A 21,156-nucleotide genomic window follows, 5' to 3' on the forward strand; every position below is an offset into this window, starting at 1 on the left:
TGCTAGTGCAGTGGGCATCTCGAATGAATGGGTACATAATATTTGCATAAACGTTTGGACACGAGAAAGCTATCCGCAAGATGAGCTCCGCGATTGCTCACGCTTGACCAAAAACGGAATCGTGTGAAGTGTTGCAAGGATGGTTTGCAGCTATTCGGGAAGAATCCGCAGGACTTTAAGCGTCGTTTCGTCACTGTGGATGAAACATGGATACATTACTATATTCCTGAGACCAAACAACAATCTAAACAATGGGTTACCAAGTGAGAATCTGCACCAAAAAAGGCGAAGACGAGTCCTTCGGCCGGAAAGCTTATCACGACTGTGTTTTGGGATTCGCAAGGGATAATCCTGATCGACTATGTGGAAAAGGGTAAAATTATTGAAGGTGCATATTATTCATCGTTATTGGACAGTTTGAAAACCGAGATGCAAGAAAAACGCCGGCGATTGGACCGCAAGAATGTCCTTTTCCATCATGACAATGCATCAGCACACACCTCAGTAGTTGCGGTTGCAAAATTATTGGAAATTGTATTCCAACTCGTTTCACATCCCCCCCCTCGGATTACTATTTGTTCCCCAATTTGAAGAAATGGCTGGCGGGACAAAGATTTTATTCAAATGAGGCGGTGATTGCAGCAACTAATAGCTATTTTGCAGACTTAGACAATTCCTCTGATTCGGAAGGGCTCAACAAATTAGAACAGCGTTGGACGAAGTGTATAAGTCTAAAAGGAGACTATGTCGAAAAATAAAAAAAAGGTTTACCCCAAACACGTAAGCAGGTTTTACTTTTGCACAGACGTTTCCAACGCCCCTCGTAGGAAATGCGTCATTACATCAACAATCGAGGATACTACAGAAAAACAAAAAATATGAACATGAAATTTACTATCAGTTGAATCACTTAAAGTTGAAAGTGGGTGACAAAGGGTACTTTTATTGTGTCACATTTTGGGATTTCTTAAAGCAAGAATGGCGCCTCTGATTGATCTGTTACTGCCCAACATTACGTTCACTATGTCTATGGGACAAGAAGTTAGGAAGCCAAGAAATATTCGTAGTTTCTGCTGTGAAATGCGGTTCTTTGTGTTGACTGAAGAGATTAATGAGACGAACCTATTTAAAAAGGTCGTTAAAAAGTACCTGTCAAGCAGTACATTCTATATAGTGAAGGATTACTTAGACGACACAAAGTATGAGTTTGGTAAAATTGTAACAAAAGTAAATAATAATAATAATAATAATAATAAATAGTAATCTAAATAGTATATGAAGTCTCCCCCCCCCCCCCCCCCCCGCAATTTCTTTCTTCACGTTCGGACTAATCTCAGGAACTGCTGTAGGTATTTTGCCACGGTTTTCACTATAGTTGGGAGCCACGAATGATAGCGGTCGATTGTAAGCTCGTTCTGCGCGTCGACGTCCCACATTCTCCGACAACCAATGAGATTTCATTCTCAACGTTCTGCTGTGAGCATAATGGCCACTGCAAGCATTAAGCGTGATTGTAGCGAGTTATTTAGTGAATTTTTATTCCATCTGTTGCGAGTTGTCACGGCTGATGGTGGTGGTAAGTGACAAATTCTGAACAAGCAAGCGAGAGACATACTTTGCAGTATGCACGCTTTCTTCAAGCGTAGACGTGTATGCTCTTACCACGGCCGTCGCTTGCAACCGGCAGCAACGCAATCCCCGTCCGTGTCTTGAGCTGCACGAACCGCCATCGTTCGTGGCTTGGACTGTAGTAGACACATTGTTACCCGAGGAAGGTATCTGTATATCACTACGTTTTACAAAGAAGTCGACCTACTGCTGATCCCGGTGCTACCCGTGTGAAGCCAGAGTCGGGGGGTGGCGGTCGCAAATTGGCCAGATGCCATTAACACCCACGCTCTGAGGGCTGCGTACAAACTCAGTTATGTATATGGACAGCTCATCCATCCCGTGGATGGACAATATCGACGGTTTTGTCAGTTATCGACATTGATACTAGCAAAGTTTGAAGTCGGATAACAAATGACGAAATATTTGTTTTCGTGCAATATAATTACAAATTAACAATATTCGGATTTTTTTCCTTCAATTGTACTGTGAAACCTTGCTTCTTCTCAGATTTCAAAACAATAGGTCAAGGCGAAGTGCCGTACATGTTTTAATGGGTCAGCTTGCGAGTATCAGTGTGACATAAATGGTTGTACCTTTTGATTGCCATGACCTAGAATCTATCACATCACCAAGGGGTTATATCAGCTCGTTGCATAAATTTCAACTCGATACCTCTACACGTTCAGGCACACAAGACAACAAAGTGATACTATTAGGGTTTTGTTTTTACCTATATCGATTAAGGTAGGGAACGTACGGAACCATGAACACGTACCTGTCATCTCACACTCATTATGGAGGGATGCTGGCTCAATTCCACCGGCAAACAAATGGGAAGTCTGAGTGTACCAAATGTAAACCAAACGTCGACACTTATGTCATCAGGTAAGCCGATAGTGTGTGTAGTGTTAACATTACGAAATAATGTTCAAAATGGTTCAAATGGCTCTGAGCACTACGGGACTTAACATCCATGGTCATCAGTCCCCTAGAACTTAGAACTACTTAAACCTAACTAACATAAGGATAGCACACAACACCCAGTCATCACGAGGCAGAGAAAATCCCTGACCCCGCCGGGAATCGAACCCGGGAACCCGGGCGTGGGAAGCAATAACGCTACCGCACGACCACGAGCTGCGGACGAAATAATGTGTGTATTGTATGTAGTGATCGGGGTTGAGAAATGAATGAACATAGCAAACATAGCTTTTAACTTTATTAAATAACTTATTTATAAATCGGTACTGTACATTAGGGATCAATCAAATGAGGTTGTGCTGTTTTAAATAGAGTGGCCTTGCATCCAGGAAGATGCACGTTCCAATCTCCTAACAGACAACCCGATTTTGGTTTTCGTAGTTTCCCTGAACCACAGGGTGTCTCCCGAAGGATGCCCGGGTGAGGTCCGCGGATCTCTCGGTGTTTGCCGGTAGATGTAAATGTCGTGTGACTAGGGCCTCCCGTCGGGTAGACCGTTCGCTGGGTGCAAGTCTTTCGATTTGACGTCACTTCGGCGACTTGCGCGTCGATGGGAATGAAATGATGATCATTAGGACAACACAACATCTAGTCCCTGAGCGGAGAATATATCCGACCCAGCCGGGAATCGAACCGGGCCTTTTTTTATCGTTGTTTTTGGTCGTTGCGGACGTCACATGACATCCGTTCAAGTTCGTTTGTTGATCGTTCCACTCAGTTTTTTTATTATAGAGGCCAACCAGCTCTGATCGAACACGCTGAGCTACCGTGCCGGCGACCGCTAAGCTACCATGGGCGGTCGTTGCCGCTGAGTCTGCCGGTTGTCGCTATGGGTAGTTCTCGGATACCAATACTTTACGCGTGCCACCTACATTGTGCGACTGAGTGTATTGGTGTTTTCTTTTGTGTTTTTTTGTAAGTTTTAATCGCTTCAAATATTGTTGCTAGACTTCATTATTGCAACTGTGCCGAGTTCGGGGCTTTCCATGCCCGGTTATCGGACAGAAACACAGTGCGCATGTCTTCTATACTGTGAGACGGAGTGTTCGGGTGTTTTGAGTTTTCTGTCGAGTTCCTATTCGGTATTGTATACACGACGGATCAAAGAGCGTTTCTTGTACTGAACTGTGCAAAAACGGAAGCATATGTTGAATGTCAGCTTCAAATCATACAAATATTTGCCGTTGTGCATGTTCCCAATGACTCGGCGATACGCATATTAGTTGGTTGGTTGGTTTGGTTGGGGAAGGAGACCAGACAGCGAGGTCATCGGTCTCATCGGATTAGGGAAGGATGGGGAAGGAAGTCGGCCGTGCCCTTTAAGAGGAACCATCCCGGCATTTGCCTGGAGTGATTTAGGGAAATCACGGAAAACCTAAATCAGGTTGGCCGGACGCGGGATTGAACCGTCGTCCTCCCGAATGCGACGCATATTAGTGAAGAGATTTCAAGAGAGTAGATCTGTTACAGAAATTAAGGTCTAGAGAACCTAGTGGTTTAACCGAAAATAAATAGAGAAGGCCTTGGAAAGCAGTCCGAGAAAATGTCTGTGGCGTTTGGCACTTCAGACTGGTGTGTCAAGGGCATCTGCATAGAAAACAGCGGTAGCTTATCAACTGAGGAACTCAGACACTGTGGCTCAAGCATGGCTGCATTTGTCAGGGTACGTTATCTCTTAGGACAATCGACGTTGGAGCTCCGAAAATCCTCATGAATTACGTCAACAATCTCTGAATGATGGGAAAACAGGAATGTGGTGTGCAATCAGTGCAAGACGAAGTACTGAACGAATCTTTTTCCACTAAACAGTACGCTCTGACAGGTACGTGAACAATGTGAGTTAACGAGCATTGCATTCTCATTTAAATATATGGCAGAAAGAGTCAGCCTACAGGAATTGTCAAACGAGCCCTGTCGTCGACGACCGTGTGCCACGAAGGGCGCAGATTCACCACGAGATGGGGAAATCATAGGCGTCTGTTGCCTATTGAGGCAAGCGAGCGAGACAGACGAGAACCTACGACATAGGAAAACACAGTAGAAGCCGTTTGTGGCCGAGGAGACGTAGCAGTGTTAAATATGGCGGACCTAACATCGGCTATAAAGGGAAACATTTATGGAAACTATTTAATTCTGAAGTCATGCAGGGAATGAAGCCACAGTAATTTTAATCTGCCATCCTCCATAAGTTTTCATGGTGATCCTAATAAAACGTGAATATTGATCATGTCTATAATAGTTTAGGATATACTGTTAAAGTGAAATTAACAAGTTCTGTAACAAAGACCTGAAAGTTAAAACCTGAACGCTTTGGACGATCTTAACGATCGACATTTTCATATAGAAGCGCATCATTAAAATGACAAATGTTGTAAATATCAACTCTGTAACTTTATTTGTTTAAAAGATATAGTAAATTTAAATTATCAGTATCTTCAGTTAATCATCTGATCATCATTTCCTCCACACAAAACACAATGAACGATGAAAGCAAGACACCTTATTGAATCATTAGGTAATAGAATATTTGTTGTAAAGTGTAGTGCATAATAGTTACTTTTGTTCTTTATTTATTTATCAGAAAGCACATTGGTGCAAGGCTACTGGTCGTGACATTCAAAGTTAAGAAGGAAACTGTAATGGTTTTATATAAGAGTATTTAACGTTTATTATGTAATAGATATTATTGTTACTTTATTTAGGATGTGCAAGTGGTCAAGCTTTGATTATTTAAATATGTTAAAATGTAAAATAATGTAGAATAGGCTGTAGCCAATCAGATGGACGGCTTCACAAAAGGGAACTGCCCTAGTCAGTTGAGCTATATTCGGCGCGCGGGAAACGGGCATAGGGACAGTGCTGGGGAAGACGCGGAAGCGGACAGTTTAGTTCGGCTCGAGACACCAAATGGTACATTTCGAATTGAGACGCGAAAGCGGATAGTCGCTCTTTAGGTAGCTAGGAAGTGAAACGAATTAGAAAATTTCGCGTCATGTGGTATCGCGGGACTTAGTCTCTGAGCGGTGAGCAGCTGCGCGTCTGGTGTGAACTCTAACTTTTCGCGTAGATAACTTGTATTTCGCGGTGAGATTGTGAATGATCGAACTGTGTCAAATGGATATGTGCTCGAGTGTAACAGTAACTCTAAATACGACCACTTTCGCTATTAGTTTGCTTTCTGAATAAACATTATTCTAACCAAATCGCAACTGTGTGGCCTGCATCATTTATAGGTCGATAATTTAGTTCCCGATATTATTATTACTGTTATTATGTGTTATGTTAACTTTGTACTTCGTAAGCTTGACATCAGCCAGATAATTTAACATAAGGGTCACAAGTGTCTAATTTAGGGCGTGTATGCAACCAATCTCCTCACGATTGAAGAGTTGGAAGACAGGGTTCGGCTGTTCTTTTCCCAGACTTCGGCAGCCGAAATTCGACGAGTGTTAGGTAAAGAGTTCAGGAGGTGTCAGGCTGTTCTTAGCACAGAGGGGCATCATTTAGGCCACCTACCGTAAATAGAGGTAAGCTTAAGTTAATCAGATGGCAACGTTCTTTATGCTTAACTCACGGAACCCGCTCGCTCAACCCACTACCGGCGTATCAGTGTCCGAGAGACGGGCGCGGTGGCGGCCGGCGGATGCGTTGGCGGCGTCCGGTGGCCGTGCCGGGATCCCTCCCGGGCGTCTTTCGCGAGACGGGGCGATTCCTACTGTAAGGACATGGCTAGCTGCCTGTCTCATGCCCGTCAAACTAAGCCTGTACGTCTGTAATGCCAGTATACAGGGTGGTCCATTGATCGTGACCGGGCCAAATGTCTCACGAAATAAGCGTCAAACGAAAAAACTAAAAAGGACGAAACTTGTCAAGCTTGAATGAGGAAACCAGATAGCGCTATGGTTCGCCCGCTAGATGGCGCTGCCATAGGTCAAACGGATATCAACTCCGTTTTTTTAAATAGGAACCCCCATTTTTTATTACACATTCGTGTAGTACGTAAAGAAATATGAATGTTTTAGTTGGACCACTTTTTTCACTTTGTGATAGATGGCGCTGTAATAGTCACAATCATATGGCTCACAATTTTACGCGAACTGTTAGTAACAGGTAGGTTTTTAAAATCAAAATACAGAACGAAGGTACGTTTGATCATTTTATTTCGGTTGTTCCAATGTGATACATGTACCTTTGTGAACTTATCATTTCTGAGAACGCATCCTGTTACAGCATGATTTCCTGTAAACACCACATTAATGCAATAAATGATCAAAATGATGCCCGTCAACCTCAATGCATTTGGCAAAACGTGTAACGACATTCCTCTCAACAGCGAATAGTTCTCCTTCCGTAATGTTCGCACATGCATTGACAATGCGTTGACGCACGTTGTCAGGCGTTGTCGGTGGATCACCATACCAAATATCCTTCAACTTTCCTCACAGAAAGAAATCTGGGGACGTTAGATCCGGTGAACGTGCGGGCGACGACCAATCGACCTGTCATGAAACATGCTATTCAATACCGCTTCGACCGCACGCGAGCTATGTGCCGGACATCCATCATGTTGGAAGTACATCGCCATTCTGTCATGCACTGAAACATCTTGTAGTAATATCGATAGAACATTACGTAAGAAATCAACATACATTGCACCATTTACACTGCCATCGAGAAAATGGGGGTCAATTATCCTTCCTCCCATAATGCCGCACCATACATTAACCCGCCAAGGTCGCTCATGTTCCACTTGTCGCAGCCATCGTGGATTTTGCGTTGCCCAATAGTGCATATTATGACGGTTTACCTTACCGCTGTTGGTGAATGACGCTTCGTCGCTAAATAGAACGCGTGATAAAAATCTGTCATCATCCCGTAATTTCTCTTGTGCCTAGTGGCAGAACTGTACACGACGTTCAAAGTTGTCGCCATGCAATTCCTGGTGCATAGAAATATGGGACAGGTGCAATCGATGTTGATGTAGCATTCTCAACACCGACGTTTTTGAGATTCCCGATTCTCGCGCAGTTTGTCTGCTACTGATGTGCGGATTAGCCGCGACAGCAGCTAAAACACTTACTTGGGCATCATCATTTGTTGACGGTCGTGGTTGACGTTTTACATGTAGCTGAACACTTCCTGTTTACTTAAATAACGTAACTATCCGGCAAACGGTCCAGACACTTGGATGATGTCGTCCAGGATACCGAGCAGCATACATAGCACACGCCCGTTGGGCATTTTGATCACAATAGCCATACATCAACACGATATCGACCTTTTCCGCAATTGGTAAACCGTCCATTTTAACGCGGGTAATGTATCACGAAGCAAATACCGTCCGCACTGGCGGAATGTTACGTGATACCACGTACTTACACGTTTGTGACTATTCCAGCGCCATCTATCACAAAGCGAAAAAAGTGGTCCAACTAAAACATTCATATTTCTTTACGTACTACACTAATATTTAATAAAAAATGGGGGTTCCTATTTTAAAAAAACGCAGGTGATATGCGTTTGACCAATCTAGCGGGCCAACGATAGCGCCATCTGGTTTCCCCCTTCAAGCTAGACGAGTTTCGTTCTTTGTAGTTTTTTCGTTTGATGCTTATTTCGTGAGATATTTGGCCCAGTCACTATCAATGGACCATCCTGTATGTGATTTTATATTCTCAAGCTGTAATACCATAATAGTCCGCAGCTCGTGGTCTCGCGGTCGCGTTCTCGCTTCCCGAGCACGGGGTCCCGGGTTTGATTCCCGGCGGGGTCAGTGATTTTCACCTGCCTAGAGACGAGTGGGTGTTGTTGTGTCGTCATCATCATCATCGTTCATCCCCATTGCGGTCGGAGAAAGACAATGGTAAACCGCCTCCATCAGGACCTTGCCTAGTACGGCGGTGCAGGTCTCCCGCATCGTTCCCCTACGCTCTGTCAAGGAGTATGGGACTTCATCATCTTCATCATGCCATGATATTTCCAATTTCCAGATAAAAGTTATACACGTATGGTTCAAATGGCTCTGAGCACTATGGGACTTAACATCTGAGGTCATCAGTCCCCTAGAACTTAGAACTACTTAATCGTGACAAACCTAAGGACATCACGGATATCCATGTCCGAGGCAGGATTCGAACCTGCGACCGTAGCGGTCGCGCTGTTCCAGATTCAAGCGCCTAGAACCTCTCGGCCACTCCGGCTATCCACGTATGAATATGATCATCACCACTGCTGGTACTACTACTACTACTACTACTACTACTACTACAACTACTAACACTATTACTGTTTATTAGCAGGTCCTCGCGGGATTTCTGGTCTTTCTTAGAGCTATTACAAGATTTTTGAACATTTCTGTTACTTCTTCACCAACCAAACAAGCAAAGACACGGAGTGAATTTTCACAGTGGAGGAGAGTCTACGCTGATTTGAAACTTCCTGGTTGTTTAAAACAGTGTGCTGGACAGTGACTCGTGCCATGTACCTTTGCTTTTTGCGGGCAAGAGCTCGACCAAGGCAGGAGGTAATGGCGGAAGTAGAGTTGTGGTGGCGAGTCATGTGATGTCAGCAGTCTGGCTTCAAGCCTCATCGCGTGCAGAGTGGACCACTGCGCTCTGCACTGCAGGAAGAAACCCAAAGTCGTCGAGTATTTGGGTAATGCACTACTGTTTTTGATGATTGTGTGAACCCTAGTGTATTTGGGTTTTATACGAGGCGTGTTTTTTAAGTACAGTTTTGAAATTAAAAAAAAAGACGTGCTAAGATACCTCAACAATTTTATTTTTACATGAAAGCCTCTTAATCTACCTTTCTACATAATTTCCGTCAATATTGAGGCACTTGTCATGACATTGTACCAGTTTTTGAATACCCTCCTCACAGAAGTCTGCCGCCTGACTTGTTAACCACTGAATCACCACTTCGTCATCGTCTTGAAGGCGCTGACCGCCCAGGTGTTTCTTCAAGTGCAGGAACAGATCATAGCCACTGAGCGCAAGATCGGGGCTGTACGGGGGATGATCTAGAGTTTCCCATTGAAAAGATGTGATGAGATCTTTGGTCTGATTCGCCACAAGCGGACGGGCAATGTCTTGCAGCAAAACAATGCCCTAGCTCAACTTCCATGGACTGTTGCTTTGAATCTGGTGTGACGTAGGCCATCCATGTTTCATTGGCCGTCACAATTTGCCTGAAGAAATCATCACCGTCGTTATGGTACCACTCAAGGAAAGTCAATGCACTGTCTAAACGTTTGGTTTTGTGCACATCTGTCAACATTTTCGGTACCCAACATGCGCACAATTTTCGGTAATTCAAGTGCTCGGCAAGTGCTCGGTCACAATTCCATACAAAACACTACGAGAAACATTAGGAAAGTCATCCCGCAAGGAGGAAATCGTAAAGCGTCTGTTTTCTCTCACCTTATTGTCCACTTCCTGCACCAAACTTTTATGAACGACCGAAGGACGCCCTCTCCGTTGTTCCTCATGCACATTTGTGCGGCCATCTTTAAATGCTCTCACCCACTTTCTTGCCATTCCATCACTCATAATGTTTTCTCCGTAAACTGCACAGATCTCACGATGAATATCGATCGCTTTTAGGCCTTTAGCACTAAGAAATCTTATAATAGCCCGTACTTCACAGTCGGCGGGACTCACGATTATCGGAGGCATCTTAAACATTCAGTACACAACGTCAACAAGAAAGAAACAGACTGTAATGGCGTCAGTGCTTAGATTAAGGTACAGGCTTTCATGTAAAAATAAAATTATTGAGATATCTTAGCATGTCTTTTTTAAATTTCAAAACGGTACTTACTTAAAAAACGCACCTCGTAGTTGAAGAGTTTAGAAATTTAAAGATGAAGATACTGGTGTGCACCTTTCGCTACTGTTGTTTATGTGAAACGTAAATATTCACGAATTTGCAGTCATGTAACTGAAGAGAGAGAAGGCACTATGAAATTTACGCATGCTAACGTAAGTACAAGTGAGCTTCAGATAAAATAATCTCGCCTAGGGTTGCGCACCGTAAGATATTCTAACTCCCCTTTGAAATCCTTTGTGATCATGCAAGTAAAGTTTCAAGAGAATCTGGACGAATAATTGGATACTGTATCCCCCTTGCCTATTCTCAGTGGAGTTAGGCAAGTTAGCCGGCCGGGGTGGCCGAGTGGTTCTAGGCGCTACAGTCAGGAACGGCGCCACTGCCACGGTCGCAGTTTCGAATCCTGCCTCGGGCATGGATGTGTGTGACGTCCTTAGGTTGGTTAGGTTTAAGTAGTTCTAAGTTCTAGGGGACTGATGACCTCAGATGTTAAGTCCCATAGCGCTCAGAGCCATTTGAACCATGTAGGCAAGTTAAAGTTTATTTATTATTCCGTCATTCATAAATGTATCTGGTTACAGTGCTCTATTTATCTACGGCGGACAGCCTAGGGCATGTGGGATCTGCAACTCCATTAATCATGTGCGTGCTGAGTGCTCGCGGCGCGGCGGTGCGTGGCCCAGGCAACGCCCAAGAGGCGGTCGAGTGCACCGCCTGCACTAACATGCCGCTGACGCATGCGGCCGCGGCCGGCGGTGCCGTGCAACTCCCGCCACTCACGGCGAACAATATCCCGGGACGAAAAGCGAACCTGTCTCACACACTGAAAACAGAAATGTACGCTTACTTGCCCTACAGAGAACACTGAAAACTGTACAATTTTAACGAAATCCATACCAGGTGTCATCAATAAAGTGGAAACCAGTAGTTGAACGAACCTCTGGCCTTAGGGTCCGGCACGGTAGCTCAGCGTATAGGGTCAGATGACCTTTGCAATAAAAATAAATAACTAAAAAACTGAGGGAATGGATCGACGATGAACCTGAACGGGTGTCATGGGACGTCCACCCCGAACAAATACAACAAACATAACGAACAAAATAAGATTTTAAAAAAATGTAGCGACTTTGACTAGTATTCAAAACGTCCTGCGTCCCGGGTACGAACCTAGTTACTGTTTCATTTTTGAACAAAAAGTATCAGCAACAGAACAATAAGTCACTCTCGTTCTGCCAACGACCTTGTCAAAGGGAGCGGTGGAACTAACAGAGTTTCAAGGCACTTTCTTGCCTTTCGGGTGAGAAGTGCCCTTAAAGACGGAAGAATCGGTAATAATCAGTTGTCTTGAGCATGCAGAAGGCAATGGAAACCACCGCATTAAAGACACATAAGGAGTTTCTATATGACATGGTACCTCTAATTGAAAAAGTCTTATGATGACCTCTCCAGTGGGAAAAGATTCCGTATTAGCTTCCCATTCGGATCTCCGTGAGGGGTCTGTAATATTAGAGGTGAACATCAGAAAAAGATGGAATAACCAACGGATGGGTAACATTCTACGAGTCGGAGAATGGAATCTCAGAAGTTTGAACGTGCTAGGGAAGCAAGAAAATCTGAAAAAGAATTGGAAAGGTCAGTGAAGTGAAGTGGAAAGAAGAAAAGGATCACTGGTTAGATGAGTAAAGGGTAATGTCAACAGCAGTAGAAACTGAAGTGTATAGGTAGTAGGATTCGTTATGAAAAGGCAAGTAGGACAGAGAGGTAATTACTGCGAACAGTTCAGTGATAGTGTAGTTCTTACCAGAGTTAATACGAATCTAACATCGACAACAATAGTTAGGTATAAACGCCGACGTCTCAAGCAGAAGGTGAAGAAGAAACAGTATGTGAGGATACTGAATGTGTAATTCAGTATGTAAAGTGAGATCAAAATCTAATAGTCACGGGAAATTGAAATACAGTTGCAGGGAAACGAAATATATGGGTTTAGTAGTAGGAATAAGAGAGGATAAAGACTAATTGAGCTCTGCAATAAATGTCAGCTAATAACAGTGAATTCTCGTTTAAAGAATCATAAGAGGAGGAGGTATGCTTGCAAAAGGCACGGAGAGATGGGAAGATTCCAGTTGGATTACATCACGGTAAGACAGAGATTCGGTAATCATGTACTGGAATGTAAGGCATACTCGGGAGCAGATATAGACTCAGATCACAATTTAGTAAAGATGAAGAGTAGGCTGCAGTTTAAGAGGCTCGTCAGAAAGAATCATTACGTAAAGAAGTGGGACACGGAAGTATCCAAGACATACACTTTAAGTTGTCTGAAGCCATAGCTATTGCGATCATGAACGGCTCAGAAGGCGGTTCAGTCGAAGGGCGGTGGACGTCTTTAAAATAAGCAATCACTGGTGTTGGACAGATAAAACATCGCTACAAGAAAAGTAACTGCGAAGAGGCATTGCGGAAGAGAAGAAATACTTCAATTGATAGATGAGACAAGGAAGTATGTAAACATTCAGCGGAAGACATAAAAAAAAGCAATATAAATAATCTTGGGATGAAATAAACAGGAAGTGCGGGGTAGCCACGGCGAAATGGCTGCAGGAAAAATGTGAAGAAATCGAAAATGAAATTATCGTCGGAACGGCTGACTCAGCATACAGAGAAGTCAAAACAACTTTTGGTGATACTAAAAGCAACATTAAAGAGTGCAATGGAGATCCCACTGATCAACGCAGAGGAGAGAGCGGATATGTGAAAAGAGTGCAAGGAAGGGCTCTATGAGGCGCAGGACTTGTCTTACGACTTGACAGATGAAGAAATTAGAATCGATATAGTACAGATAAGAGATCCAATATTAGAGTCAGAATTTAAAAAAGCTTTGGAAGTCTTGAGATCAAATAAGGTATAAGAGAAATATATCATTCCATCGGAATTTCTAAAACCATTGCAAGAAGTGCCAAACGGCTGTCAAGTTGGTGAAGACCCTATGGGACTTGCAACACACCATCTGACTTGCGGGGGCAGGAAAGTGCAAGAACTATCGTACAATCAGCTTAACAGCACATGGATTCAAGTTGCTAACAAGAATAATCCTCGTATAAAGATGAATGGAAAAGAAAACTGAGAATCTGGCTTTATGGAGGATAAGGGCAGTTTTGACGTTGTGCTTGACTATGGAAGCAAGACTGAAGAAAAATCAAGACAGGATTTGTCGAACTAGAAAACGTTTTCTACAATGTAAGTTGGCGCAAGTTTTCGAAACTCTGAGAAAAATTGGAGCAAGCTACAGGAAATGTCGGGTGTACAATATGTACAAGAATCAGGAGGGAGCAGTAAAACTGGAGATCAAGAACGAAATGCTCGGAATACAGAGGACCTTGTGAGGCAAGGCTGCTAATTTCTATATCCTCAAAATCGGCAATTAGTCTGATTGCAAAAGTTGCTGAACCTGCTTGCTTTAGGAGACCCATAATACGAATTTTCCAATTAAGGCTCTCATCCAAATGTACACTCAAAAATTTAGTATGCCCTACCCTGTCTACTGATTAATGAAGAAACTGTACTCAATGCAGTAGAAAATTTGATGTACTGTGTTTTTTCAAAGTCCAGAGCAAGCCCATTCGCACAAAACCAATCAATAACATTCCAAAGACATTATTGGTATCATTTCCTATTGGAGTTTCCTTCCCTGGATTAATAATGATGCTTGTATCATCAGCAAACAGTGTCAGTTTAGCTTCTTGTTTCAGATAAGAAGGGAGGTCATTCACATACATCAAGTAGAGAAGGGGACCCATGATCGAACCCTGTGGAACACCTAATGCAATTTCACCCCAGCTAGATGAAATGGGGAACTTCCCTGAATCACTTAAACTACATGAAGTTTGTTGAGCATCTTCAACACATTACCGCGCCGGCTAAACGATCCCGTGACGAACTCGCCGTTCTTCGTCACATATTTTCTGTCTCCTCTATTAATTCAACCTGGTAAGGGTCCCAGACAAATATTTAAGAATCTATCGAACACGTGCTTTGTTAATCATTTTTTTCGTGGGTGAATTACATTTCCATAAGATTGTTCCTATTATTGCAGCCTGCATCTGTTTTTTTTTTCTATTTGTTATTCTGGTCATTCCATATTAAGTCGCCCAGAACGGTTACACGTAGGTACTTTACGGCAGCTACTGTCCCCAGTGATTAGTCGCCAGTAGTGCAATGAAACGGTAGTGGTTTCCTCGGCCTCCTTACGAGCAAGATGTTACATTTCTTTACCTTCAGGGTTAACAGCACCAATCACCTTTCTGCACGTCTTCTTGTAATTCGCTACACTCTTCTGGCATTTGCTGCCTTCTTATATGTAACTGCATCGTCTGTGAACAACCTCGTGGACCATTTAACGCTACCCGCTAGATGATTAATACAAGCTGTAAACAGCTTCAGCCCCGTAACGCTCTCTTGGAGTACTCATGAAATTACCTTTACAACTGTGTATTTTTTTCCGTTATGAGCGAAGTGCAGGGACATCCTGATACCAACCACAAATTTGAACAGATACTCGGTAACAATTTAGATAAAGTGCTGACAGTCATTGGCAGTGCCTGAGGAACGGTTAAAAGAAAGTAAGCTAACGTATGGATAACATGTTATCAATACTCCAATATATTATAAAACTGATTAATCCTAAGGAAGAAATCTAAATAAAAAAATAAATTATGGAAAATACCTTAAAGGGAAGACAGTGCCGAAGAGTCTCTAAAAATTTAGAGCCATAAAATACGGTTTTGTGGTAGGCATAGAAAGCGATAGCATCGCAATAGGCAAAGGTCTACTCCTGATTTGAAGAAGACAGATTCCCGCTGCTCGTAGATAGGGCACAGCTTGCGTGGAAGCTTCTGAAAGAAAGGGAGAGAGAGAGGGACAGAGAGAAAGGATAGCTAACGAACAGCAGTGGGAAATACATAACAATGACGCACAACGGAGTGCCATCGCTTCTACGTAGCCCATACTGAAAGCGACGCCTCCATGGTGTTTCAACAAACCTCAGAGTAAGATGCCACTCCTAGGAGATGATGTGCACCTAACCTGCACAGTTATTCCGAGTCAAGTTTTAAACGCCTATCTAAATAATATCAGATTAATGCTACGTTACATGGAACAAATATTTCTATAAATCACATATAAAACAAAACAGAATATCAGATATGTAAATGGCTCGATGAACTTTAAAGTAATACAACCCAATGAGGGACACAACTGATCATCAGATACATCGGTACCGGCAGAAGTGCCCCAGGGAAGTGTGCTAGGTCTGATCTTGTTCTATATCTGCTATATAGAGAGAGCACAATGTATTTGTGTATGTCTAGGATCTTCTTCCAAATCCCTTCATCGATTTCAACAAAATTTGGACCATCAACACCAGGCCTCGCGATTATAGCATTACGGGGTTTATAGATTCGTAGACCCACGTCAGGGCAAGAAATGTTTTCCGGGCACCGACATGTAGCCTGCCCTCCATGACGGGTATTTTGTGGGAGTAGTATTGGCCTGCTTTACTGACCTGTATTGCAGAGGTTACAGGTGGTGATGAACATAGCTGGGAAGAGGTTGAGATGGATAGAGGAAGGGATGGACAGAGTGAGGGAGGAGGGTATGGACAGAGGGAGGGGACGAGGGGAGATGCATGAGAAAAGTGGAAGGTATAGAAAGGTGATGGACAGGTGAAAAGGAAAGAGGGTGTGGCGCAGATGGAGGAGAATATGGTGAAAGGAAAGGAGAGGAAGCTATGGTCAGATAGAGGGGATGGAGGAGCTGAAGAGACAGAGAGTGTGGAGGATGCGATAGAGAGAGGTGAGGTGGGAGGAAGAGATGGGCTGACACAAGGACGAAGAGGTGGACATAGAGAGGGGGAGGAAGAGGAGGTGTGTTCGATATATGTGTCGAACATACACGGGCAAATGTATGCACGGGGTGTTTCTTCTAATAGTTGTCAGGTGCATTTTCTCAGGTGTTCTGGCAGATATTTGCAGTTTTGTTTTTGAAATGTGTTGTTGGAGCCACTCCCAAGAAAAAAGTGCTCATCATGCCTTTCATGCAATACCTAGTGCAGATTGATAGCATTGGCTTGTTTCCAATCAGGAAATAAATGATTTTGAAAACGAAATTTTACATGCCTGTTCGATAGAACGGTTCCATACAAGTTTCTTCGATTTGCTTTGCCGAATGGCCTCTATAATTTCGGCTATCACTCCTCCCTCATTTTCAGTAACTTTTAATTATCCTGTGGGTGTAGAGAATATCACAGTTGATTCGGCAGTCTGAAGAACTGATTCTGCTGCAGTTCTGATACACTTGCAGCGCTCTGCGGTCTGAGCTTGTTTTTGGTCCCATCGTACAAAACACCGCATCTATGATATGGAGCATTCATGTTTACACTACCTTCCAGATTCATTAAACACGATTCTAGACCAGCCGTCGATACCACGAATATCCAGCACCGGCCTTCCACGCTAGCTGATGCTTCGCACGTGCTGCTACTAAATAATCGGCGTCCGTGGAGAAGGTCGTTTAGAAATTTGCACAAACAGAATGTCGCTGGCAAGTGTGATGACGTATAATTTCTGATCGCCAAGTTGTGCATCACTGCCCTGCGTTACATTCTGAACGTCTCAGTAGTGCCGAATGGAGAGAGAGCAGAGTGACAGAGTTGACCGTCAGCCAGAAGGGGGCTACTGTAAGCGTAGCTTCTATCGCGCTTATAAAGACGGCAAAAGTCAGTTCTAGCCTTCGTTCTTTCTCTTGTCACACTCAGTACCAAAACCACTACTCGTTACATGTGTTCGTGACAGTCACGTACACTAAAAAAATAGGCTTTAGATACTGGGTGGTTACAATGAAAGTGTAGCTACTTACAGAGGTCCAGTGTGGGCTGTAATTATCGTGTGGAAGCAAAACTTGGTAGGGATTCTAATGCGTTAATGTGGAATCGATTTACGCCAGTAAAAGTTCCAATTTTGGCCACCAGCTGAAAATCTGACGCTGTGAATGAAAGAAAGACGTATAGAAATGTTTCTGTATGTAACGGATTACGAACTGGGATTGGCCACGAAAGGTCAATCAAGTGAAGAAGGCGTAATGTTGATTTTATTATTAACCTCTGCTTTCACAGTATTTGTCCAATATTATAATCATAGTAGGCCTACAGCGCCAGATTTGCACCTGGTGGCCAAAATTGGAACTATTTTTTTTTCCAGTGTAAATTGGTTCCACATTAACGCATTAGTATATCTATCAAGTTTCGCTGCCATATTATAATTACAGCCCACACTGGACCTCCATGAGTTGCTGCACTTTAATTATGGCCACCCCATATAACGTAATTGCCAACGGCCTTGCCGCAGTGGTAGCACTGGTTCCCGTCAGATCACCGAAGATAAGCGCTGTCGGGCTGGGCTAGCACTTGGATGGGTGACCATCCGGTCTGCCGAGCGCTGTTGGCACGCGGGGTGCACTCGGCCCTTGTGAAGCAAACTGAGGAGCTACTTGATTGAGAAGTAGCGGCTCCGGTCTCAGAAACTGACATACGTCTGGGAGAGCAGTGTGTTGACCACATGCCCCTCTATATTCGCATCCAGTGACGCCTGTGGGCTGAGAATGACACGGTGGCCAGTCGGTACCTTTGGGCCTTCATGGCCTGCGCGGGAGGAATTTAGTTTATGTAACGTTATTCAAGGGCCGGCGACGGCATGCCAAACTTCACGCGTGCACCCTGTGCGGACCACGGGCGGTCCGAGGCCCGGCCTGTCATTCAGCTTTGCTTGGTCCTTCTCAAAAGTACACACAGGACAGCGTGACGTTTCATTTGGCATTGTGGTGCGACGTCCTTCCGCCGGTAAAGCCGCCTGAGTTCGGCAGAATCGTACAGTCAGCACTGTTTAAGCTTCGTTATTTGTTCATGGGCTGTAGGACGTTCACAGGTCCATTGGCTGCTTGCACAAAAAGAGGAAGTCAAGCGATCTATCTTTGCAATCCTTTAACATCAATGGGAATCACAGAAGAGGGTGATGAAAATTTCATTTCGCGTAAGCGACAGGTTCTACATTTTTGCTATGAAACGTCATTACAATAACATGCAGATAGAATTTAAAGACAGTTGACAATGAAAGAGCAAAATATTAAATTACAACGATCGACAGACTGGATTCATTGTTCTGTACTATCAAAAAGCACTTTGTACTAAATCTGTAGACCAGGAGCACGTAAAGGAATTGGCGGTACGAATAGTACAATTTCTGAAGTCGTACGCATTATTCCATTTTCAATTGCAACAGTTTTCATTGGAACTCGACGAGTAGTATGGATACTTCATATATTACTGAAAAGAATGTTGGTTACGTCAAGGGGCATGCCTGGAACAATTTATCGATTTAAAACACGCTAGCGTTGAATTTATGAAGGACAAAGGATGATGATGATGTTTGGTTCGTGGGGCGCTTAACTGGACGGTTATCAGCGCCCATACAAATTCGCAACCTTTGCTCAATCCAGTCTCACCGCTTTCATGAATGATGATGAAATAATGAGGACAACACAAACACCCAGTCATCTCGAGGCAGGTGAAAATCCCCGACCCCGACGGGAATCGAACCCGAGATCCCGTGCTCGGGAAGCGAGAACGCGATCGCGAGACCACGAGCTGCGGACGAAGGACAAAGGAGTGCATGAACGAAAATTAGGGCATCCAGATTGGAGTGTAGGGTTCGCATTGTACGTCGACTTGACTGCACACTGCCCACAGTAAGGCACTGCAAGGTGATTTCTTTCTGATTTAATGGAGATGCATATCAAAAGAAAATCGCTTTGTAGAATGGACTCATTCTGACAAAGACAGTCCAGTTCCTTAAGCTCACTGACGTTAAAGAAAACGCGAGGTTTTAAGAATTCATTCTGGCAAAATCTTGTACATGGCTGCACGTTCATAGACCATGAATAGTTACAATTGAAAGAAAATCAGCCCTCGGTCACTATTTTTAACGAATTAACCAGGTTTCGTCACTGCTAAGAGTGTCTTCCTCAGAATTTAAAAGAAAGAATGGTCTATATTCGATAACATGGTCACAGAATTGTGACTAAAAATGTATGATAGAGTATAAGTACGGAATTGTCGTGAAAGATTGGCAGTATTTATAAAATAATAAATATGCCAAAGGGGCAATACCTTTGTGACTAATGCCCTTTTGGCATATTTATTATATTATAAATGACATATAAGTACTGCCAGTCTTTCGCGATGATTCCGTACTTATACTCTATCATACATTTTTAGTCACAATTCTGTGACCATGTTATAGAATATAGACCATTCTTTGTTTTAAATTCTGAGGAAGACACTCCTAGCAGCGTCGAAACCAGGTTAATTTGTTAAAAATAGTGACCGAGGGCTGATTTTCTTTCAGTTGTATTCATTCTGGCCTTGAAAGGATTACAAGGATAGTTTTATAAACTTTTGTAGACATTGTCAATCTCACATCTGTTTCCGAGACTTTTTGCTATTTCAGTTGAAAGCTCTGCTGTGCATGTGCAGACGTAACTAACTGGCCTCACAATTAATTCCACTTTTGATGACATCTTTTTACGTTAAAACAGTCCAGGACGTCTACATTGCTTTCCTGAAGTAGAGTTCCCTAATCTCTGTAATGATGTTCCAATGCACAATATTTCCACCGTCGTATTTGTAAGAAAAACCTTTTTCCGATTACGAAACTAAATAAGTTAGGATTTACTGCCAACGAATATTAGTGTTTGACAAAAAGCCAGGTGTAATTAAAAACTAAGAACACCACATACAAGTGAAATCTCATGAAATTACTTTTTGTAAAAAGACCGATTCAAATCCGTGATCTAGGAGAGAGGCTGTGATTAAAGAAATATGGTATATGTTAGATTAGAGATAATCGAGCCTTCATTCTCCCCTTACTGCAATCCACTTCTTTTTTCGATTATGAAACTAAATAAGTCACGATTGCATGGCAACTCAAGCGTGAAACTCTGTGAGATTCGTTTGTGTCTGTCTATAAGCCGACAGTTCGAACCAGATAAAAACTATATAATGCTTGTTAGCGCGCCAAAAATAATTAAATAATACTGAAAATCTGTCTTGTTTGTGATCCATGTTGTTGAGAAATGCGAAATATGAAACCAAGTAGTATCAAGTGCGACTGTATTTCCATTTAAATGCGGCACGTTCACAGTTTTCCCCTCTTCGCGCACAGATAGTGTGGCGTGATGGTGGGGTGAACGTGAAGCGAGGCTGAGCGCTTCCGCACTCGCGCTCTTGTACGGACCGTGAGACGAAATTTTGGCCGCCCCTCGTCTATTCCGTGCGAGCCCCTCCTTATCTGCACAACTACTGCAACCTTCATCCACTTGAACCAGCTTACCGTAGGCAAGTCTAGGTCTCTCGCTGTAATTTTACTCCAAGCAACATCCCCCATTACCAAATTGACGATTTCTTGATGCCTTAGGACATATCCTAACAACTGATCTCTTCTTTTCGTCAATTTTATTCATAAATTTCTTTTTTCTCATTTTGATTCTGAGCCTCTTCATTTGTTACTCGATCTACCCGTCTAATCTTCAACATTCTTTCACAGCACCACACTTCAAACGCTTCTGTTCTCGCCTCGTATAAATTTTTATCGTCCATGATTCTCTGTCATACAATGCTACTCT

At 43.2% G+C, this 21,156-nt stretch overlaps 1 protein-coding gene and 1 pseudogene across 1 annotated transcript in view; one reads left to right on the forward strand and one right to left on the reverse strand.

The window, feature by feature from the left end:
- LOC124776784 (large neutral amino acids transporter small subunit 1) overlaps positions 1 to 21,156 on the reverse strand; it is a 348,969-nt gene that overhangs the window by 244,733 nt on the left and 83,080 nt on the right. The gene's annotated exons all lie outside the window — the stretch shown is intronic.
- LOC124778603 lies at positions 17,807 to 17,924 on the forward strand (annotated as a pseudogene).

The sequence above is a fragment of the Schistocerca piceifrons genome, chromosome 2, assembly GCF_021461385.2.
Source record: "Schistocerca piceifrons isolate TAMUIC-IGC-003096 chromosome 2, iqSchPice1.1, whole genome shotgun sequence".
In the NCBI taxonomy this organism is placed as follows: Eukaryota; Metazoa; Arthropoda; class Insecta; order Orthoptera; family Acrididae; genus Schistocerca; species Schistocerca piceifrons.